The sequence below is a fragment of the Plectropomus leopardus genome, chromosome 7 (genome assembly GCF_026936395.1).
Source record: "Plectropomus leopardus strain MGB_pleo_1.0 chromosome 7, ASM2693639v1, whole genome shotgun sequence".
NCBI classification, from domain to species: domain Eukaryota; kingdom Metazoa; phylum Chordata; class Actinopteri; order Perciformes; family Serranidae; genus Plectropomus; species Plectropomus leopardus.
Genome location: NC_142182.1, coordinates 37,249,055 through 37,270,641, shown reverse-complemented (window position 1 = coordinate 37,270,641; position 21,587 = coordinate 37,249,055). Strand labels below are relative to the sequence as shown.

The 21,587-nt window shown below is 39.9% G+C and overlaps 1 pseudogene; it reads left to right on the top strand.

The window, feature by feature from the left end:
* Positions 1–8,221: 8,221 nt before the first annotated feature.
* LOC121949927 (uncharacterized) lies at positions 8,222–10,485 on the top strand (annotated as a pseudogene).
* The last annotated feature ends 11,102 nt before the right edge of the window (positions 10,486–21,587 follow it).

Sequence of the window (21,587 nt, the reverse complement as noted above, 5' to 3'; positions counted from 1 at the left end):
GTTTGGCAGAAACCAAACACTGCACATCACCAAAACCACACCATCCCCACTGTGAAGCATGGTGGTGGCAGCATCATGCTGTGGGGATGTTTCTCAGCAACTGGACCTGGAAGGCTTGTAAAGATAGAGGGCAGAATGAATGCTGCAAAATACACTGAAATCCTGGGGGACAATCTTTTTCAGTCTGCAAGAGAACTACGACTTGGGAGAAGATTTATTTTCCAGCAAGACAATGATCCAAAACATAGTGCAAAAGCTACACAGGAATGGTTAAAAAAGAACCAGGTAAATGTTCTGGAGTGGCCGAGTCAAAGCCCAGACCTCAATCCTATAGAGAATTTGTGGCTGGACTTGAAAAGGGCTGTTCATGCCTGATACCTGCGCAATCTGACAGAGCTTGAGCAGTTTTGCAAAGAAGAATGGAGCAAAATTGCAGTGGGCAGATGTGCAAGACTGATTGAGACCTATCCACACAGACTCACTGCTGTGATTGCAGCCAAAGGTGCATCTACTAAATACTGACTTGAAGGGGGTGAATAATTATGCAAACAATTATTTTCATTTATATAATTTTCTTTCATTAACATTACTTTATAGAAATCTGTTTTCACTTTGACATTAAAGAGTTTTTTCCAATAAATGTTTGTGTTAAAAAAGCTCAATTTTATTGACCATGATTGATTTATGAAAGCAATGAAAGGGTAAAACATCAAAGGGGGTGAATACTTATGATAGGCACTGTATGTGTGTGTGTGTGTGTGTGTGTGTGTGTGTGTGTAAAATCTACTTTTGACTTTGCAGGCTCACCGTGCCATGTCACTACGTCTTCAACGTCCTACATCATGTCCGAGATTAGAGACAGCTCGCCAACGTAAATAAGATGAAGCAAAGGCTCTGAAACAGGTAATATTGATGCACCCTCCAGTTTCAAATCGGAAGTGTGGTGCCATTTGAGCTTCCTTGAGTCAGAAAGAAATAAAGCGAGAAGATAACAGAAAAGACAAAAACAGTCTGCAAATATTGCAAGAAGGTGTAGAACTACATAAATAGTACAACTAACATGATGCAGCATGTGAGCCGGCATCTAAGTGAGGAGCTCCAGTAGCCCTGCATACACGTGTTCCTCCTTAACGACAACTAAACGTCCAAACCACACTGACAAGCTGCAACCCCGCTCACCCAAACAAGAACAAGAGCCAAAAGAGAGAGCCCATCTTATCACTCACGAGTGGGAAATGGCCTACTTAGTTCTTCAAACTCGCCCTCTCTGCTTTTCCCTCTAGCAAAAGCAAACCTTTCCACAGCAGCCACCTCTGTCCCAGTAAAAGTTTTTTTTTTTTTCAACAGCAGGGGACATTGTTCATTTCAGGAAATACATTCATTGCATAGTTTGTCTTTTGAATGTATACTCTACTTCAGAAATAATAAGGTGTCCTTTAATTTGATACAGAAAATAAGAGAAATTGCAGTATTTTTTATAATTTTTCTGTAATCTCATTTTGCATGAATAAAAATGCTGAGAAAATCATATCATGAACCCAGTATCGTGATTCGAATCGTGAGCTGAGTGAATCATTACATCCCTATCATTTAACGAGGTCAGTCTTATAAACTTTACTGATCAATCAATTTGGAGCTCTGGTTAATAATTAGAATGATACCTACAACCAAAATTACCATATCAGTGGAAAAAAATACAGATTGGCAGGAGAGGTTGACAAAATTCACCTCTGTGCAGTATCAAACTGATGGCATATGTGACCCATAAAAGTCTTTATTCACTATATACCAAGGGGAAAATAAACACAAATCCACAACCTACAAAGGGTGTGTGTGGGTTAATGTTAGTGTTCTTGACATATTGTGACAGTTGATAATTCATTTAAAAAATTTTGGCAATTACACAAATTATTGATGTGGGTGTGTTGTTATTAGGATCAAGAATTCCTCCTCATTCATGGAATGGAGTGACATGTACACATTTCCAGAGTCATTAACTCATATGAGGATGAAGACAATATAGATAGATAGTAGGTGATATTTTCTTAAAGGAAAAGCAGTTGTGGCTGTGTAGAATATTGCTAATGCTGATGCATTGTCCTGCATTGTGTACACACTAGACTGTGCTCCATTAAATGTTTTATACAATTACAACCAAGGTGATGTTTTGAGATATATGCTCCTCATCAGAACAAAATGCTATTCATCAGACTACAAAAACAACAAGGTAGCTGATTGAAACTGCCATTTGTCCCTGCCATAAAGAACAACACAGCAATAAATAAGGACCTGCCTTGTAACAGAATCAGAGACTTTTCACCAGTTCTTGGCTTTTATTTCTTCATTTAGTCCCAAAAAGCAATAGCAGTAGGCTACTAGTGTCTAATATAAAATAACTCCACAACGGTGTGCAACTTTTACATGTCATTAGATGATGCTGCTTAATGTGAACTATTAAGCACTGCTTATTTCCTCTTCATCCTGAGTGGTTTAAAAGTGGTTCCCTTTAATGTTGCATTACTGCCCTTTATAGGGAGAGAGGCCATTGTCATGGGCAGAAATGTCACACCACAGGAAGAAACGTCACCACCACAGATGGAAATGCTATCACCATGGGAGGAGCTGCTCTAATCACAAGCTGAGACATCAGCACTTCAGACAGATACACAGTCAAAGCAGTTCAAAACATCACTGCAACCAGGTGTCATCTTGGTCTGGAAAAGTCATCATCACTGGACTGACACAGAGATTGCAACAGGCAGACGTCCATCCCAACAGGAAAGGAACAGGTCCTGTAGGACCATTCTTGGGAGAGGTGAGTGGATGTAAGTCGAATTATGATAACTGGGAAAAAGGACACCTGAAAGTAGTAATGGGAAACTGATTTCTATGGACGGGGCAACACACAGTTTGAGAAATGCTGGTAAATCATTGACCTGATGTTTTAATGGCATTATTACAGCTCTAACTGTGCCCTCTATTAAGAGGGAGAAGCCACCCTATTCAAGGAGATTTTTCTTGACTATAAATTTATGTTTTAAAGTTTTCTTTAAGTGATGCCATCATTGTTAATGTAAGTTAATGTAATGGACTCAGGGCTTGTCATTTACACTCTGTTCCATAAGTTTGCTAGCTCTAAATACTTTGATACTTGTGATTTTCAGTCAAAATGACAAATCCAAGCTGAACAAATTCAAAACCCTTTGCTGGGAACAAAACATGCCGCCATGTTTGCAGAATTAAATTGCAGTGAACTGAATTCTCAGATGTCTCGGGTTTCTTAAACTCAGATTTATAGACACATGGAAAATATTTCAGAAAGAATTATTATATAATTTATATAATCAGGCACTCAAAATAATGGACAAAAAATCTGTCCGATGGCACCACTGTCACATATTGGACCAACACAACCTTCTCATCTTTGACAGTTTCATTAATTTTTGTTTCCTGAAATTAGTTTTCAAATGTATTAAGAATTTAGCTCCAGGGTCTCTTTCCAGATGTATTCAAAGACAAGACAGTAAGACAATAACTAGCAGCAGTATGGATGGCTATTGTGAAATGCTTTATTGTAAATCTAAATTTGGACAATCAGCTTTTTCTATGAAGGGGTGTCAACTCAGGAACACATTACCAACTGAAATCAAATTGATTCTAGAATTCTTTACTGCACAGGTCCAATGCTGGCTAAAAGCAAACCACAGCTGTACACACTCATCTGATTGCACTCAAAATTTCCAAAAGGTATTAATCTTAGTGTACTGGGGTCTTGTTATTTGTGTATTGCAATTATGTATTATTGTATATGTTGTGATGTATGTATTGTGAGATGTGTACTGTAATATTTGTATTGTAGCATGTGTATTATGGTATTTTATTGTGCCTTCCATGTTGATAATGTAATATGACGATTGGAAATCAGTAACTTAATAATACCAGGTCTGTACATAAAAGCCCAACTTGGGACAGTTTGACAATTTGAAAATTAGCCATAAATTCTCTGTGCAATGCATCAGTCACATACTCTTTTAACTGACCTCTTGACATGAGTTTACATACATTTTTTTCAGGGATTTTTTGCCTACCATTGCGTGTATGTATGATATCTATCAAAGAACCAGATATTTTTCTTTTGTCTTGATGATTTAACCCCAAGCCTGGGAAGTCACTAATTATTGTCTGGAAGTTATATAGGAGCCCTGGACACCTGAAAAACTCCCCTCACTTCACAAATCCATGATTAGAGTGTGACAGTGCCATCAGCACAGAAGATGAGTGGTACCATAGTGTGTAACACCATCCCTGTGGGAGAAAAAATACCAAAGCTGCAGCAAGGGAGATCACTTACAAATCTGTAAAATGTGATTATTGTGGTCAGACATTTAAAGAATTTGAGACTGTTAAAATGTGAATAACAGAGAATAGAGAGAATGTGAATAAGATGTTGCCTGAGGCAGCATGATAAACTGCAGGACAGCGGCAGGTTGAAATGCTGCCAGTTACATTATATAAGGAACACCTTGGGTGGTTGGGAAAGGCCCCAAACCCCCAGACTTCCATGCAGAAGTCCAGTGTTCGCTTCCCATCTGAATGTGATGTTTCTATTGCTATACAACCATGTGCCTCCTTTCCCTAATTCTAACCATCCGAGCCGGCATTTGTGTTTGTTGACGCCCCAGCATTGGTTGCCATGTGTTGGTGTTGCCTAAACATAGCCACATGCAGCTTCATCCCACAATGTACTTGTATTGACATCATCGTAGCAGCATCCCAAACGTAAAGAGTAGACGCAGAGGGATACCCAGAGTGTAATATGTAGACACGAAAGTCCACAGCAAAGCAGCAACTTGGAAAGAGATGGTTGCTGGTTCAGGTGAAGAGAGAAAGTGTGAGCGAATAGGCGGACTCACTGGCAAACATCAACAAAGCTCCAACTGAATGTAGATCTATGAACATGGTAAAATGAAACTAGCAAGAAAAAAGGGAAAACATTTTGTTTGCTAAAGCAGGTTTTATCCACACCAAAACAGTAAAAAAAATCTGACAGATCTGATTTTTGTCTCTGTCTAAATTTGCTTCTTGTCATTCAATCCATTACCTGCAGAGTCTCCTCAGTCTTGTGTCTGCAGAAGGCAGACATCTGTGTCAGAGTTTGGTCAGCAGGAACAGCGTTTTGAAATATGTGTTTTCAGGGCACAGTTACTCATTCAGAGTGTAACACATTTAGAGTGTAAATCCATCACAGTTAAACACAGTTGATGTGTGTGTGTTTAATGGGTGTTAAGCATTAGAAACATCTGTTCCACAGTAGCACATTGTGGAAAAAAGTTCTACAGTATAACACGCACTCCCTCCTACACTCCCTTTCCATCCACCCTGTCATTTGAAGCAGTGGTGGTGGACTCTTTCCAGGCTTTGCTGGGAGCAGCTTTTTAAAAAAAGTATTTTTATCTTCAAACTCTAAGACGCCTTGTCATTAGAGTGCCTCATATAGGAACAAGGCTGGTTCCACCCATCAGCGCTCCACTCCCACACCCCTTTCTCTCCACATCTCCCTCTCTCAGAGGCCAACACCTTTGTGGTTTTGCCTAAAAAGTACCAGCATTAACTCAACTTTATATTTAACAAGTCCATACAGCGGGGGTGGTTTTGAGTCCGTTCAGACCTGCCACTCTCGCCCTGCTTCCTCTCTCTTTCTTTCTTTTCTATTACTGCTCTCTGGCATTCATATTTAAGTTGTAATTGCTGATTAGTGACTCTAGGATCCTCATTGAGTGCTTATCCTTTTTACTGCTCACCACCTTGGGTCTGTTGAACTGCACTATGCTAATCCCGTTGCCTCTCCAGAGCATTCCTGCTCCCTTGTTTCCTAGCTTTCCCGGATCCTGGCCACAACCCTGGCTGTGCCTGATAGTGGTGATATCTGTGCTGGCGCTATGACCCTGCCTTTGGTTGTGCTCGTGCTGCGCTCGCCCTGATCGTGGTCTTGGTCCTGGTTGCGCCAATGCCATTATCATGCCTTTGGACACCTTCCTATCAATATATGCATGAGACTCTTATCCACTATTGCTGTGCCTCTCTCCCCCTCTCTCCCCCTCCCCCCTCTCTCCATCTCTTACCTATTTGCCACAATTGTATTTCATTTTTTATTTACGACATCTATTGCACATCTGTCCGTCCTGGAAGAGGGATCCCTCATCATTCTCTGCCGCTCTTCCTGAGGTTTCTTCCTTTTTTCCCCCCGTTACAGGGGTTCTTTTTCTGGAGTTTTTCCTTGGGTGATGTCTAAGGTGAGGGTCTAAGGGCAGAGGGATGTTGTACATTATAAAGGCCTCTGAGGCAAACCATGTTTTGTGATAATGGGCTCTATGAATGAAATTGACTTGGCTTGACTAAGTGTTGTTCTGTTTTTTATTCATTTGCAGCCACAGTGTACAGTCGCAAACATCTGGCTGACATCATCAATCTACAGTGCCCCAAACAGGCGGCCACATTCACCATGTAGTTCCCACTGAAACCAACTGAGCACTTAACCTCAACATACACTTCCCCTGAAAGTATTTCACAGATATAAAGAAAGTCCTCATCAAATTAGTCCGTCTCTGACTTACAAAAACAGAAAATTGGTGCCAAATGACCAGAGAAAACAGAGAAAAAGGACTGTTACATTCAATTTTGCTCAAAAGGTAGAAAATCTACAACTACCAGGTTGCACTGGACCAATGAACTGGTAGGTGACGTAACCTTGTTCGTTCTGCACAATGGCAGTTGGCTGAATCTCATGTTACAGTTAAACAGTAAGTTAAAACATGTTTGTAAAAAACATCTGAAGTGAGAATTATGATCTATAATCATATAGAAGACTCATATCTTAGTATGTGTGTGGCAGGGTATTTATTTGCAGACTCTTCCCTCTGCCTGGATTTTCTCATTTTCTTCTTATTTACTTTCCTGGGCACAGTGCTCTCGGGAGGTCAGGACCTTTTTTGAAACCAACCAGGTGCCAGTAATTAGGTGGCAGTCTGTGTGTCAGTGCCAGACCACAAGCAGCATGCATTCAAGAGAAAGCAGCCAAAATCGTGGACACAGTGCCAGCAAAATGCAAATATGCAGAGTCTGGGGTTTGCCTTCCCTTTTACTTTCACTGCCAATTTTCTTTAAAGGCAATAGCTGACAATCTCTGCAAAGTATACCTGAAAAACTGACTGAAATATTCAAAGATTCCAATATTCTAAAACACAAACTGAATATTTTTTTATGGCTGTTCATCTGCTATGTGCCCATATACACTTCTAGAAGCTGTGCTGTACCAACAACCTCAGGGGGGACTGAATGCTTCTAGGTGGAACAAGCTTTAATTTGCACTACTGTCTGTTCACAATAAATAAAAAGACACCTTGCATTTGGGATTTGTTGCTTTTTCTCCATTGTACCCCCCCTTCATGCTTCAAATAAGTACTCCCCGCTCAGTGACACACCAGCTGAGGACAAAACCCTGGTCACTGGTAGCTCTGTTTTGTGAAACGTGAAGTTAGTGACACTAGCGGCCATAGTCAAATGTATCCCTGAGGCCAGAGCGGGCGACGTCGAGTCAAATTTGAAGCTGCTGGCGAAGGCTAAGCATAAATACAGTAAGACTGTTATTCACATTGGCGGCAATGACACCCGCTTACGCCAATCGGAGGTCACTAAATTAACATAGAGTCAGTGTGTGAGTACGCAAAGACGATGTCGGACACCGTAATCTTCTCTGAACCCCTCCCCAATATGACCAGTGATGATATGTTTAGCCGCATGTCATCACTCAACCGCTGGTTGTTGAGGTTGTGTCCGGCAAATGATGTGTGCTTCGTTAATAATTGGCACTCTTTTTGGGGTAAACCTGGTCTTATCTGGAGGAATGGCATCCATCCCACTTTGGATGGGGCTGCTCTCCTCTCTAGGAATCTGGCCGAGTTTATTAGAAGCCCAAAGCCATGACATCCCAGAGTTGGGACCAGGGTGCAGAGTTGCAGTCTTACACGCTTCTCTGAGCTTCTAGCACAGTCACACAACCATAATGTAAACATTATAAAAATGGTGTCTGTCCCCTGACCATTTCATTTGTTTAAATCTAAAATAAACAAAAGGGGAGTTGTACAAGAAAATCTCATAAAAATTAATACATCTCCTGTCAAAGAGCATCATAACAGGAGAAGTTATTAGTTCTGCTTTCTTCATGCTTTTGGATTCAGTTGGCTTCAGTCAGTGTGTACATAAACCACCCACCGCTACAACCACACCCTTGATCTGGTCCTAGCATATGGCATAGATATTGAAGATTTATTAGTCTTTCCTGAGATTCCCGCTCTGTCAGACCATTATTTTATAATTTTCAATTTTTTATTACTCGACTACAAGCTCCTCAGTAAGAGTTACTATTCTAGATGTCTATCTGATTCAGCAGTGGCTAAATTTAAGAAATTGATTCCTTCTGTATTATTACCATTTCTCACAGTGACTGAGAATACTCTTTCTAACTTAAGTCATTCTCAAATTGATGAATTGTCTGGTTAATAATGCTACTGGCTGTTGCACCTTTCAAGAAGAAAATAATGAAACAAAGAAAATTAGCCCCATGGTTTAACCTCCAGATCTGCAAATTGAAACAAACATCGCGGAAATTTGAAAGAAATTGGCGTTCAATTTCTTGGAGGAGTCCCGTTTAGTCTGGCTGGATAGTCTTAAAATGTATAAGAAGGCCCTCCGCCATGCCAGAGCAAACTATTACTCATCATTAATTGAGGAAAATAAAAACAATCCCAGGTTTCTTTTCAACACTGTAGCCAGGCTGACTCAGAGTCACAGCTCCATAGAGCCTTGTATTCCTTTGGCCCTAAGCAGTGATGACTTTATGTGTTTCTTTAATGATAAAATTAAAGAAACATTGACCTTCGCCGACTTTACACTTTGATTTCTGCATCTAAGCCATCAACATGCCTGCTAGACCCCATCCCAACTAGGCTACTTAAGGAAGTATTGCCCTTATCAGACAACTATTTATTAGATATAATCAATGTGTCTTTATTAACAGGCTGTGTACCACAGTCCTTTAAAGTGGCTGTCATTAAACCCCTTCCCCACTCTCGATCCTGAGATATTAGCTAACGATAGACCGATATCTAATCTCCCCTTTATTTCAAAAATCCTTGACAGAGTGGTTGCTCACCAACTCTGTGACTTTCTCCAAGATAATAGTTTATTCGAGGTCTTTCAGTCAGGCTTCAGAGTTCATCATAGTACAGAGATGGCACTAGTAAAAATTAATAACAAATTATTGATTGCTTCTGATGCAGGTCTGGTCTCTGCTTTAATCCTGTTAGATCTCAGTGCCGCATTTGACACCATTGACCATCAAATCTTACTACACAGACTGGAATAGTTAATTGGCCTTAGAGGAACAGCACTAACCTGGTTTAAATCTTACTTATCAGATTGATTACAATTTGGTCACACCAATGATCAATCCTCCTCACATACTAAGGTCTGCTTCGGAGTGCCAGAGGGTTCTGTGCTTGGACCAGTCCTTTTTTCTTTATATATGCTTCTTCTAGGCAACATAATTAGAAAACACTCTATAAATTTCCATTGTTATGCTGATGATACGCAATTATATCTATCTATGAAACCAGATGAAACTGATCAGCTATCTAGACTTCAAACATGTCTTTAGGACATAAAAGCCTGGATGAGCCGTAATTTTTTTGATGTTGAATTCAGACAAAACTGAAGTTATTATTCTTGGCCCCAAACACCTCAGAAACTTCTTTTCTAATGATGTAATTTCTCTAGATGGCATTACCTTGGCCTCTAGCACAACTGTAAGGAACCTCTGAGATTTATTTGATCAAGATTTATCCTTTGCCTCCCATATAAAACAAACTTCAAGGATTGCTTTCTTTCATTTGCGTAACATCGCAAAACATATACATATCCTATCCCAGACAGATGCTGAAAAATTAGTGCATGCATTTGTCACCTCTAGGCTGGATTACTGTAACTTCCTTTTATTCAAACAACAAATCTCTTAGGTCTCTCCAACTGGTGCAGAACGCTGCTGCTCGTGTTCTAACCGGAACCAAGAAAAGGGACCATATTTCTCCTGTTTTAGCTTCTTTGCACTGGCTCCCTGTAAAATCCAGGATTGAATTTAAAATCCTCCTCCTTACTTACAAAGCTCTAAATGGTCAGGCTCCATCCTATCTGTCGCAGCTCATAGTTCCTTACCAACCCTCAAGATCACTGTGCTCTGAAAATGCAGGATTACTTGTGGTCCCCAGAGTTTCCAAAAGTAGGATAGGAACCAGAGCCTTCAGCTACCATGCTGCTCTCCTATGGAACCATCTTCCAGTTTCGGTCAGGGAGGCAGACACCATTTCCACTTTTAAGGGTAGACTTAAGACCTTCCTCTTTGATAAAGCTCATAAGCTAAGGTTGCCTTGACCAACCCATAGTTAGGCTGACATAGGTTTAACCTGCCCGCGGACTTCCTATGATACGCTGAGCTCCATTTGTAAGCTTAGCTTAGCCTCAGTAGTTTAGCTTAGCCTTGCATCTGTGATAGCCATGTGGTACTCTCACTACCTACGCATGAGACTCTTATCATCACCCTCATCATTGTCAAAGAGTGCATTTAATAATTTCACACCTATTGTTATTGTAATATGACATGCATCTGTTTCCATTATTGCTGTGCCTCTCTCCCCCTCTCTCCCCCTCTCCTCCCCTCTCTCTTTCTCTTTCCTTTGTTTGTATTTCATTTGTTATTTACGACATCTATTGCACGTCTGTCCATCCTGGAAAAGGGATCCATCATCATCCACTGCTCTTCCTGAGGTTTCTTCCTTTTTTTCCCCTGTTACAGGGGTTCTTTTTTGGGAGTTTTTCCTTGGGTGATGGGAGGGTCTAAGGGCAGAGGGATGTCGTACACTGTAAAGCCCTCTTAGGCAAACTATGTTTTGTGATAATGGGCTCTATTAATAAAATTGACTTGACTTGACTTGACTACTGAAATTGTATCAAACTGTGAATCCAAAAGCGAAGTATGCCAAACCAAGACTTCTGTGTACCATTACACCCTTAAGATGTAGATATAGATATGGATATATCTAGCCTGTGCTCATTCCAAACTTGTAAAATAACACCAGTGCCTTTAGTGTAAGATCGCAATGCCAAAAGCCCTTTGCACCCTGCGCTTATGTTGACATCACAGTAGCGCCATCCCATAATGTCAGCAGTAGATGCAGATGGATACCCCAAAGCGTTATATGTATAGACACAGAAGTCCGCTGCAAAGTGACAACATGTGATGACTTAAGATGAGAACATGTTGAGAACACTGTGGTGTTTTACTATTTTAAATTCAGAAAAAATAAGGGGAAAATAGGAGATGTATCGTGGAAGTTAAAAAATACAAATGAGGTGCAGTGTGGGTAAGGAGGCAAAACAATGACAGGGTTGGGCTAAGATGAAGGAGGAGCAGAGGGGGGAAGGAACAGGGAAGAGTAGCAGGACTCAAGAGAGGAGGTGGAGGTAAAAATGGTTTGTAATTACTCTCTTGCTCTCTAAAATTAGAGGGGAGGACAGTGCTGCCAACCTCCTGCTGGTGTCTGCACCAGCCTCCCTCCTCCACTCCTCTCCCCTTTATTCCACCTCTTATCCTCCCTCCCTGGAGGATATCTCACACAAGTTCTGCTAACCACAATGCTATGGGAGCTTTGACAATCATTTTCATTTATAAAGTGCCACGGTAGCTTTAAGGTTGCATCATTATGTTATTATGCTGGCATTGATTTTAATGTGTTTTGTTAACCCTTTGAAATCTGGATTAAAATCTGATTTTTTGTGTTGCGTTTGGACACTTCTCACAAGTGATTTAAACCTTTGAAACTTGAGCAAATTGGTGTGTTTTTTTTTTTTAAACATAGGTAAAATGAGAAGGACCATCTTTAATAAAATGTCCCACAAATTGCTATAATTTAGTAAAAGGTGACAAGAAAATGACCAAAATATTAAAAAAGCTATGGAAAATGTCAAGAAAACTATAATAATAATAATTAATAAAATTTTGTAAATTCTGTCACTGTTTTTTTTTTTTTCAAATTCCTAACAGTTTTGGGGGGCTCATTATCTTATTTGGGGTTTTTTTTTCTCTGTTATTTCTTTCTTTCTTACTAATATGTGGACCATGTCTTGTTGAACTGCTCATTGCCTTTCTCCTCATGTTTTTAAAGGAAATCAAACCAATTTGCTCAGGTATCAAAGGGATAACCTCTCAGTGGGCAGAGTTCTTGGTAAAGGAACAGCAAGGACTGAACTTTCCTTACAGCTACAGGAACACACAGCCTCATTAGCGCTCATTTGGAGTCACACTTTCTGTGGGCCTGGTAAATGGAAGTCTTTCACTCTCTTTTTAGCTCTCCTTCAGTCTTCAGCAGCCCCTGATCAGATTATCTGTCTCTTTAATTGCCAAATGCTTCAGCATGCTGACAGGCTACTCCCTTCAGCTGTCTGTCTGAGGTTTGGTGTTAGTGTTCTCTCAGTGCTTTTCCTCAAAACAACTGCTTGCTATGGCAGGAAACATGATTGATGAGAGTGGCGAGACTGAACCAAAACATTAGAGTCCAAAAGCTGAGAGACACTTTCAAGTAGTGTAGGGCTGAGGAGAACTGCAAAACTGGGTGATAATTTGCTGTGAATTTCTGCTGCAGAGTCTTAAAGACATCAGAGCCTGAATGGCCTTAAACCTTCTAAATTTCAATCAAAGTAAAACAGAGGTCATTGTAATTAGACCCAGCAGTGCCTGTGACACTTACTCTATAAACCTTGCAGTCATATGTTAAGCCCATAGTTACCAATCTTGGCGTCAAAACTGGCATTGATGTTACACTTGATGAACAGATAAATTATGTTGTAAAATCTTTTTTTTTGTTTTCTTTGTTTTTTTTAACATTTCATCTTTTAATGATTTGAAGCACCTCAATAATGCTTTTATCACATCCAATTTACGGGTGGCATGGTGGTGTCGTGGTTAGCACTGTTGCCTCACAGCAAAAGCATTCCTGGTTCGAACCTGTGTTGGAAGGGGGTTCAGTCCGCGGGCGGGGGCCCTTCTGTGCAGAGTTTGCATGTTATCTCCATGTCTGTGTTTTTATGATGATGCATCTGCCATAGTTATTTCGAGACTCTATGTCTGTCTCAAGTAAAAGCTTCCTATATATGGTGAAGTCTTAGTCCCTGTAAGTTATGCTTGGCCATAAGTACCTGAGCTGGACCAGTGCCCGTAAATTTAGCAACACAAATACATGCCCCATTCCTCAAAAGAAGTCTAGTACCTGACATGTTAGTAATTGATACCTACCATCTACGTCACAGCATTGTGTAAATACTACTGCCTTTCTGTGTGATCGGTGTCATCCAGCTCATACTATCATTTTGGCACTGTCGGCTCAACGGTGTCTGCTTCCTGAGTATATTGTGAGTATATTTTATTATCCATTTTTGGTTAAATTGCTCACCTGACGAATACACGGTGACAAACTTGTTTTTGATATGACATCTTTGGATGATTCTGTTTTCTGTCATTATGGACTGCTTTAAAAATTCCTTTGATTTGAAATTTGGTTATAAACTAAAACCATTTTCGCTTTACTACGGGTTACTGCTTATCAAAGTTGCCAACCATTAAATGAGTAGTACTACTTGAACTTTTAATACTTATGGTTTAAAATTATATTATGTGGAAAGGGGGACGCCCCGAAAAGCGGTGTAAGTAAGGCACGCGCTAAAACGGTGTTACAGGAAGGAAGGTAGACCGCAGGGCGGCCCCTGTCCTGTAAGCATGCGTTAAAATAAAAAACAGTGTTACAGGAAGGAAGGTAGACCGAAGGGCGGCCCCTGTCCTACAAGCACACGTCAAATAATAAACGGTGAGTTTCTAGGAAGGAAGATTGACCGCAGGACAGCCCCTGTCCAGTTACTACGCGTTAACTGTTGTTGATTTTGTTGTATTGTTATAATTATATAAGAAATAGATGGAGTGCCTGTTGTGAAGATATTTGGCATCAATTAAAATATTAACTTAAGGCAACTAAATTTACGTCTTGATCGATCAGACAGCGTTGATATACAGTAAATTACAGTAACTCAGTCCATCATTAAATTAATGAAATATTTGTTAAAATAAAAAGGAGACACCCTATTGAGCTTCTCTCAGGACTCGTAAGTATATGTCTTGCAGTGATTTTGTAATTTTGCTTATGCATGAAAATATTTTAAACTACTTAAGTATACTGTATTAAATCATTAGGTCACAACCCAGTAAGATGTTGTAAGGCAACAACTGACCACTATTAAAAATAAATTAGAATATGATTTACCTGTATACAAAAAACATGCATAAAATATATATATATAATTATTACTATAATTATAATTATATAAATAAATAAAAATAAATAATTAAAACAAAAAAGTTAGGAAAAACAATTAAATAAAGAAACCCCAGACCACGGACTATTCCAGACCACCATAAAAAACACAAAACTAGTACAATCCAATGATAACAGTAAATTCTAACTACGGCTGGATAATCTTGCTGCTCCACTGGTATATGACTGGTATGATTAATTATTATTATTATGATTATAATTTGTCTCCATGGAATATCAAAACCGATCATGGCTAACTTAAAGGTAATTCCTAAAATTATTTTTTTAGTCGTGTCCCCAAAAGTGAACGTAGGCGAGAACAATGTATTTTTGAATGAATGAACAGGTGCGCAAAGACTTTTGACTCTATTGATCAGAAAAAGATAATAATGATTGTGTTTTTGACACATTTAGTATATTGTGAGTTCAAGAAAATACTTTGCATAATTATGAAGAGCAAGATGTTGATGAAAATGTAATATCTAAAATTGTGATCAATACTTTTAAAAACTTGTGACACCATTGATCACATTTGATGATTAAGTTGTGGAAAAACCATTAACATTTGGAGAGATTTCAAGAATAATGCATGCACTCCCCAACTACTGACTAATCCAACTGTTTTAGTGTTACAACCCACAGATGTTATGTCTAGGGACAAAGGGAAGCAACACAGCGCCATAGTGTCAACCAGGTGGAAAAAACATTATTGTTCAGCACAAGTATGAATGAATGAACGGGCCCAGCAGCAAACGGGCAATATACACACAAACAAAGGGCGAGGGCGGCGGGTGGCAGCGAAACAATAAACCGAAAAAAAAAAAAAAACCCTTTAAGTATACCCAAACCCACCCCGCAAACTACTGCAACATTGTCTTTGTCGCCAAAACACGAACAGCACAACCACCCCTAAAGCCTAGTGTGCTAGACAATTGATTGCCTATGTGTGGTGTGTCAATGGCATGTAGCGTACATGAGATACAAAAAGATAGCTAACCTAAAGCCCAACTCCCTCATACACGAGTTAACAAACAGTACAGAGTTAACAATAACAATCACAAGTTCACACACTCACGCCGGCACAGTATCAAGGCGAACTGCCCATGGGTAAGAACAGCCGCCCGCTGGCAAAGTAATGGCGGTCTTAAATAGACGACCAGAAACACATGACTGGAGGAAGCGCTCAAGGAGGAAGGCGGGACCATTGGCACCACCCGATTGGTTGGAAGGAAGGCGGGACCACTGGCACCACCCGATTGGTTGGAAGGAAGGCGTGTAGCAGGAGGAGGAGAAACGAGCCACAGGCGGAGGAACACCCCAGGGTAGGACGGAATCCCCGGTGATGTGGCGAACCTCCAGTGACGTCATCAGCCCCGCTGCCTGAAAAATGAGACTGCCACAGCCCCCAGGCACAAAACAACCAAAACAACACTGGCGTCCGTAACAGTAAAGTTCAATATCTGATAAAGTCGTGCAATATAGGCTATTTTAACAACATTTTAACTTGAGATGCTGATGGACTTCTACACCAATTAACCCCTAAAAGTAAGCACTTCAAGTTACCAAAGCACAAATTGTACCCTTTCACTATATCCCAGCCAGAGGCAGGGGTGTAAATAGAGAATAGAATGTCACGAGCCAAAGAGGGACCCCTGCATATTTTTAACCAGCTCCCTTATGGTGCGAGAGGTGAAACAGATGTATGTCATCTTTGCCTCAGACCTAGACATTTCGTCAGAGACTGTAATATGAGTGGTAGCAGGAGGAATTTTGAGTGGAAGTGATGCAACCTTATGTCTGCAGCTCCCCTCAACCTTTAAATATGGTAACCCCACAGGTACATGCCCTTCCATATGGACAGCAGTAGTTATTGCAAGGTTATAGTCACCATTCCACAATTTCATATATCTGATAAACTTTTCGGAAATACCCCAATTAAGCTTACATGTATCAGGGAAAAAAGATCCCATACTAGTAGATACTGCAACAATTTCATGTTTAAGAGAAAAAGATCAAACAATCCATCAATAATCCAGTCTGTCGGTATTAGAAATCCCACAGTGTTTATTTGCATATCACTATATGTACTTTTACTATTGTGGAAGGATATAACTAACAAAGTTGAACTTTATATGTGCTGTACATACAAATTTTAGAGATGTTAATCATCTGTCAGAGTCCTGCCTTGAATATTTTGGAAAATTTCGAGATAATGAAGATCAGGAAACATTATATCATCTGGTCATACGGATATTAAACTTAAAAAAAACAAAAAAAAAACCTCCCGATTGCACAGAAGCTAAGGATTTGGTGTTAACACCTCCTTCTATACTAGCTTCAGCCCCTTCAGAATAATGGGCATTGCACACAAATCATGTTGGGCTTTTGAATGTTCCTCCATATCATGTCAAAATAAATCCCAATAAATATCCTGTGTATGTTACACAATATCCATTGTCAAAAGAATAAAATAAGGAATACAGACAGTAATTAAAAGCCTGTTGCAACAATTGCTAAAAGGAGACCACAAAATAATACACCTATAAATCCAAGTTTAAAACCAGGAACTAATAAATATCGCTTTGCGCAAGATTTAAGAAAAGTTAATAAAGTTGTTATTCCTGTGGCTCCAGTGGTGCCAGATACCAGATACAAACTCAATTCTCGCTGCCCTTCTGGCAGACTCCAAATTTTTTACAGTAGTCAAGTCAAGTCAAGTCAAGTCAAGTCAAGCACAGCAATAATAGAAACAGATGCATGTCATATTACAATAATGGTAGGTGTGAAATTAGTAATTGCGCTCTATGATGATGTTGAGAGAGAAAAGGGATGTAAGGGATGTTGAAAGGGAGTTGTCCAAAGGCAAGATCACAGCATTGGTGCAACCAGGACCAGACCACGATCAGGGCGAGCGGGGGGCACAGAATCAGTACAGCCACAGCACGAGCACAACCAAAGGCAGGGTCGCGGCATCAGCACAGCTATCACCACGGTCAGGCACAGTCAAGGTTACGGCCAGGATCCAGGGAAACTAGGAAACAAGGGAGAAGGAACGCTCCCGAGAGGCAACAGGATTAGTGTAGTGCAGTTCAACAGACCCAGGCTCTGTAATCGCGAGCCCCAGGTAGTGAGAGTACCACATGGCTATCACAGAGCTAAGCTAAGCTTGCACATGGCAATGCAGTAAACAGACATGCATGATTTCTGATGGCGGCATTGAGAGAAGGAAAGGAGCTCAGCGTATCAGAGGAAGTCCCCCGGCAGGTTAAACCTATGTCAGCCTAACTATGGGCTGGTCCAGGCAGCCTGAGCCAGCCCTAATTATAAGCTTTATCAAAGAGGAAGGTCTTAAGTCTACCCTTAAAAGCTGAAATGGTGTCTGCCTCCCTGACCAAAACTAGAAGATGGTTCCATAGGAGAGGAGCATGGTAACTGAAGGCTCTGGTTCCTAACCTACTTTTGGAAATTTTGGGAACCACAAGTAACCCTGCGTTTTCAGAGCGCAGTGATCTTGAGGGTTGGTAAGGAACTATGAGCTGTGACAGATAGGATGGAGCCTGACCATTTAGAGCTTTGTAAGTAAGGAGGAGGATTTTAAATTCAATCCTGGATTTCACAGGGAGCCAGTGCAGAGAAGCTAAAACAGGAGAAATATGTTCCCTTTTCTTGCTTCCCGTTTAAAACACGAGCAGCAGCGTTCTCCACCAGTTGGAGAGACCTAAGAGATTTGTTGGGGCAACCAAATAATAGTGAGTTACAGTAATCCAGCCTAGAAGTGACAAATGCATGTACTAATTTTTCAGCATCTGTTTGGGATAGGATATGTCTAATTTTTGCGATGTTACGCAAGTGAAAGAAAGCCGTCCTTGAAGTTTGTTTTGTATGGGAGGCAAAGGATAAATCCTGGTCAAATAAAACTCCGAGGTTCCTTACAGTTGTGCTAGAGGCCAAGGTAATGCCATCTAGAGAAATTAAATTGTTGGAAAAGGAGCTTCTGAGGTGTTTTGGACCAAGAACAATAACTTCAGTTTTGTCTGAATTCAACATCAGGAAATTAGTAGTAGATTCATGTTCAGCATATTTTTCAATTCCAGTACATGGAATAACATAAGGTTTATTTGTGTTCACTGATAAAAACAAACAAACAAACAAACAAACATAATTTCTTTTGCGTTGCCTATGACAAAGGTTTGTTGATTCTGAAACAATATATTCAGCTGCAGTTAATATGCATCTGGCACAATTGATCTTACCCGGTGTATCAACGCTATTGCGGTATGTGGATGACCTTCTGGTGGCATCACCAACGGAGTCGGACTGCATCAAAGACTCCCTTGCTCTCCTGACACACTTAGCCCTGGGTGGACACAGAGCCTCTCTTGCCAAGTGTTACACGTGTACAATGAGGACAACTTTCATCCAGGTGCCAGTGATTTTATTGTACAGCAAACACTGTAAAACAGAACATAGAAGCAGTCTTGTTTGAGTATCGGCTTTCTGCGCTGCTATCTTGACCGTCTTGTGCTTTACGACTGAGCTTGCTTCCTGCTACGACAGGATTACAACGCCAGGAATAATACACTAACCAATAATATAACTATTACTGTACTACAGTTATCAAATAATGCAATTATTACTGTCTTACAGTTAAATAAACGATGCACCTATTACTTTTCTACAGTCAAACAAATACATTACACACAACAGAACATTTGCAGTCCACCACAACAACAAACTCCATACTTCCAGCTGCTCCTATAATTTGTCTACCATGTCTCCAACTGAGCACTGTATTCATCTGTGTAACAACTCATGTAAACAAAAGATACTAACCCTTTGTTGCCTTAACCAGTTTACATAGCGTTTGTGTACCTAATAAAATGCTCATATTAGTTGTTCAGCATATCAGTTACTGAACACAATATTTAGAGGCAACATGTTGAAACTGTTTATAGTGGCTGCTTCATGTTTACAAACCTCTGAACTTATTATTTATTCACATGACAAGGATAAAAGTACAAGGTAAAGCTACTATCATTGCAGCGTGACGCCATTAACTATCATCTACACTCACACAAGGCACTTGTTCGACTACGGCAAGCACGACATGCTGTGTTAGCAGCTGAGGCTAGCGGTAGTTAGCTGCCTTGTTTATGGACGTTAACTACATTGTAAACATATAAACATGGCACCACAACTTAAGAATAAACTTAATATAACTGTATGAGGCGCTTGCACACATTGTTCACCTGTAAAACAAAGCATATAAACAGCATTGGATGAATATCGGCTTTCTGTGCTGCTATTTTGACCGTCTTGCGCTTTAAGACTGAACTTACAACGCCAGTCAGCCTCATTACCAAAGCCGGCACTGACACCTTCTGCAGCAAGTGGGTATTGTCCCACAATTACTTCAGGTGAAGCAGGTGAGTCTTTTACCAGTGACACAACACGTTTTAAACTACAAGGACCAAGTTAATCACAATAACCAATAAAGAAATAATTCTGGACATAATTTGAACTAATAAAATGTCCGGGGTGCCACACAAGCTCCAGTTCTGCCAGCCGTCTGTCTACTACTTGGGCTATGTATTGAAAGATGGGTGCCGATAGGCTATTTGTCACCTGAATGTGTGGAAGCTATCAAAAAGAAGGAGACACCATAGACAAAGACTGAACTGTTATCCTTTCTGGTCTTGTGAACTTTTGTCAAGCTTGGTTGGCTGACTATGCGACATATGACTCTGTCTTACTAAAGCCACCTTTCTGGATGCTCCTGATGACGTCCGATGGGACAAAGAGATGAGACAAGCCTTCCGTCACATCAAATACCTCCTCTGTATCGCTCCAAGTCTGGGCCTACCTGATCATGAGCTGCCATTTCACCTTTAAGTTGCTGAAAAAGGACTTGTCGCCTCTGCTGTTTTGGCTCAAATGCATGGTGAAAGATCAAGACATTTGCATATTACTCTAAAACTTCACCCTTGATTGTTCAAGGCATGGTTCCTTGTTTAAGTGCAATAGCAGCTGCTGCCATTATTGTCGAGAAATCACAAACCATTGTGTTAGGACACCCGTTGATACTTCATACTTCACATGTAGTAAATATTATTTTGCAAAATGTGACTACTTAATGTATGACATGGCAATGATGTAGCATTTATGACCATGTTTTTTTTTTTGTTTTTTTTTCCTCATTGTTTTTATTGCAGTTTTTACATTTTAATACAGAACAATGTCTTTAACAGACACACAAAAAATGAAGAATGGGAATGAAAATTAATTAATTAATTAAAAATAAAAAATAAAAAAAAATAATAAAAATAATAAATAAGTAAAATTAATTAATTAATTAATTAATTAATTAATTAATTAATTAAATAGATAAATAAATAAATAAAATAAAATAAAGTTAAATTAAATTAAGTTAAATAAAATAAAATAATAATAATGCAGTACAGCTCTGACTTGCGGAGATAATGAATACAAAATTTATAGGAGTTGGTGGATTCCACATTATGAAAGTTATTTCAGTTGTACAGGATTCCTTTTAGCAGGGTGGAGGAAAGGTCGTGCCCGACATAGTCCAAGTATGGGCGCCACATTCTGAAGAATTGGTCCACACTAGAATGCATGATACTGGTGAGATATTCTAGCGGGATCAGTTCAGAAATAATTTTTTGCCATCCGCTTATAGAGGGGGCCTTGTCACTGACCCACTGCGAAAGAATGTTTTTTCTGGCTGCAAATGTCAAAATATTATAAAGTCTCTTGCTGGTTGATGTTCTTGTATGTTTACTTGGAAGTCCCAGGATCAGAGACACAGGGTCCATGTCTATGTTGATGTGAAGAATACTTTCTATTTCACGGATAATTTCAGTCCAATATTGTTGAAGTTTCTGACAAGACCAAAAACAATGAGTCAAGGTTCCCACATTAGTTTTACACTAAGACACAGAGGAGAGAGAGCGGTTAAAGAGATGCCTTCGGTGAGAGATATATGTAATCTGTGTATGATTTTAAGTTGTATTGCTCTTGCCCGGGTGCACATTGAAATCTTTTTTGCATTAACCCAGATGGAGTTCCATGTTTCTTCGTTTAAGGTAACTGACAGCT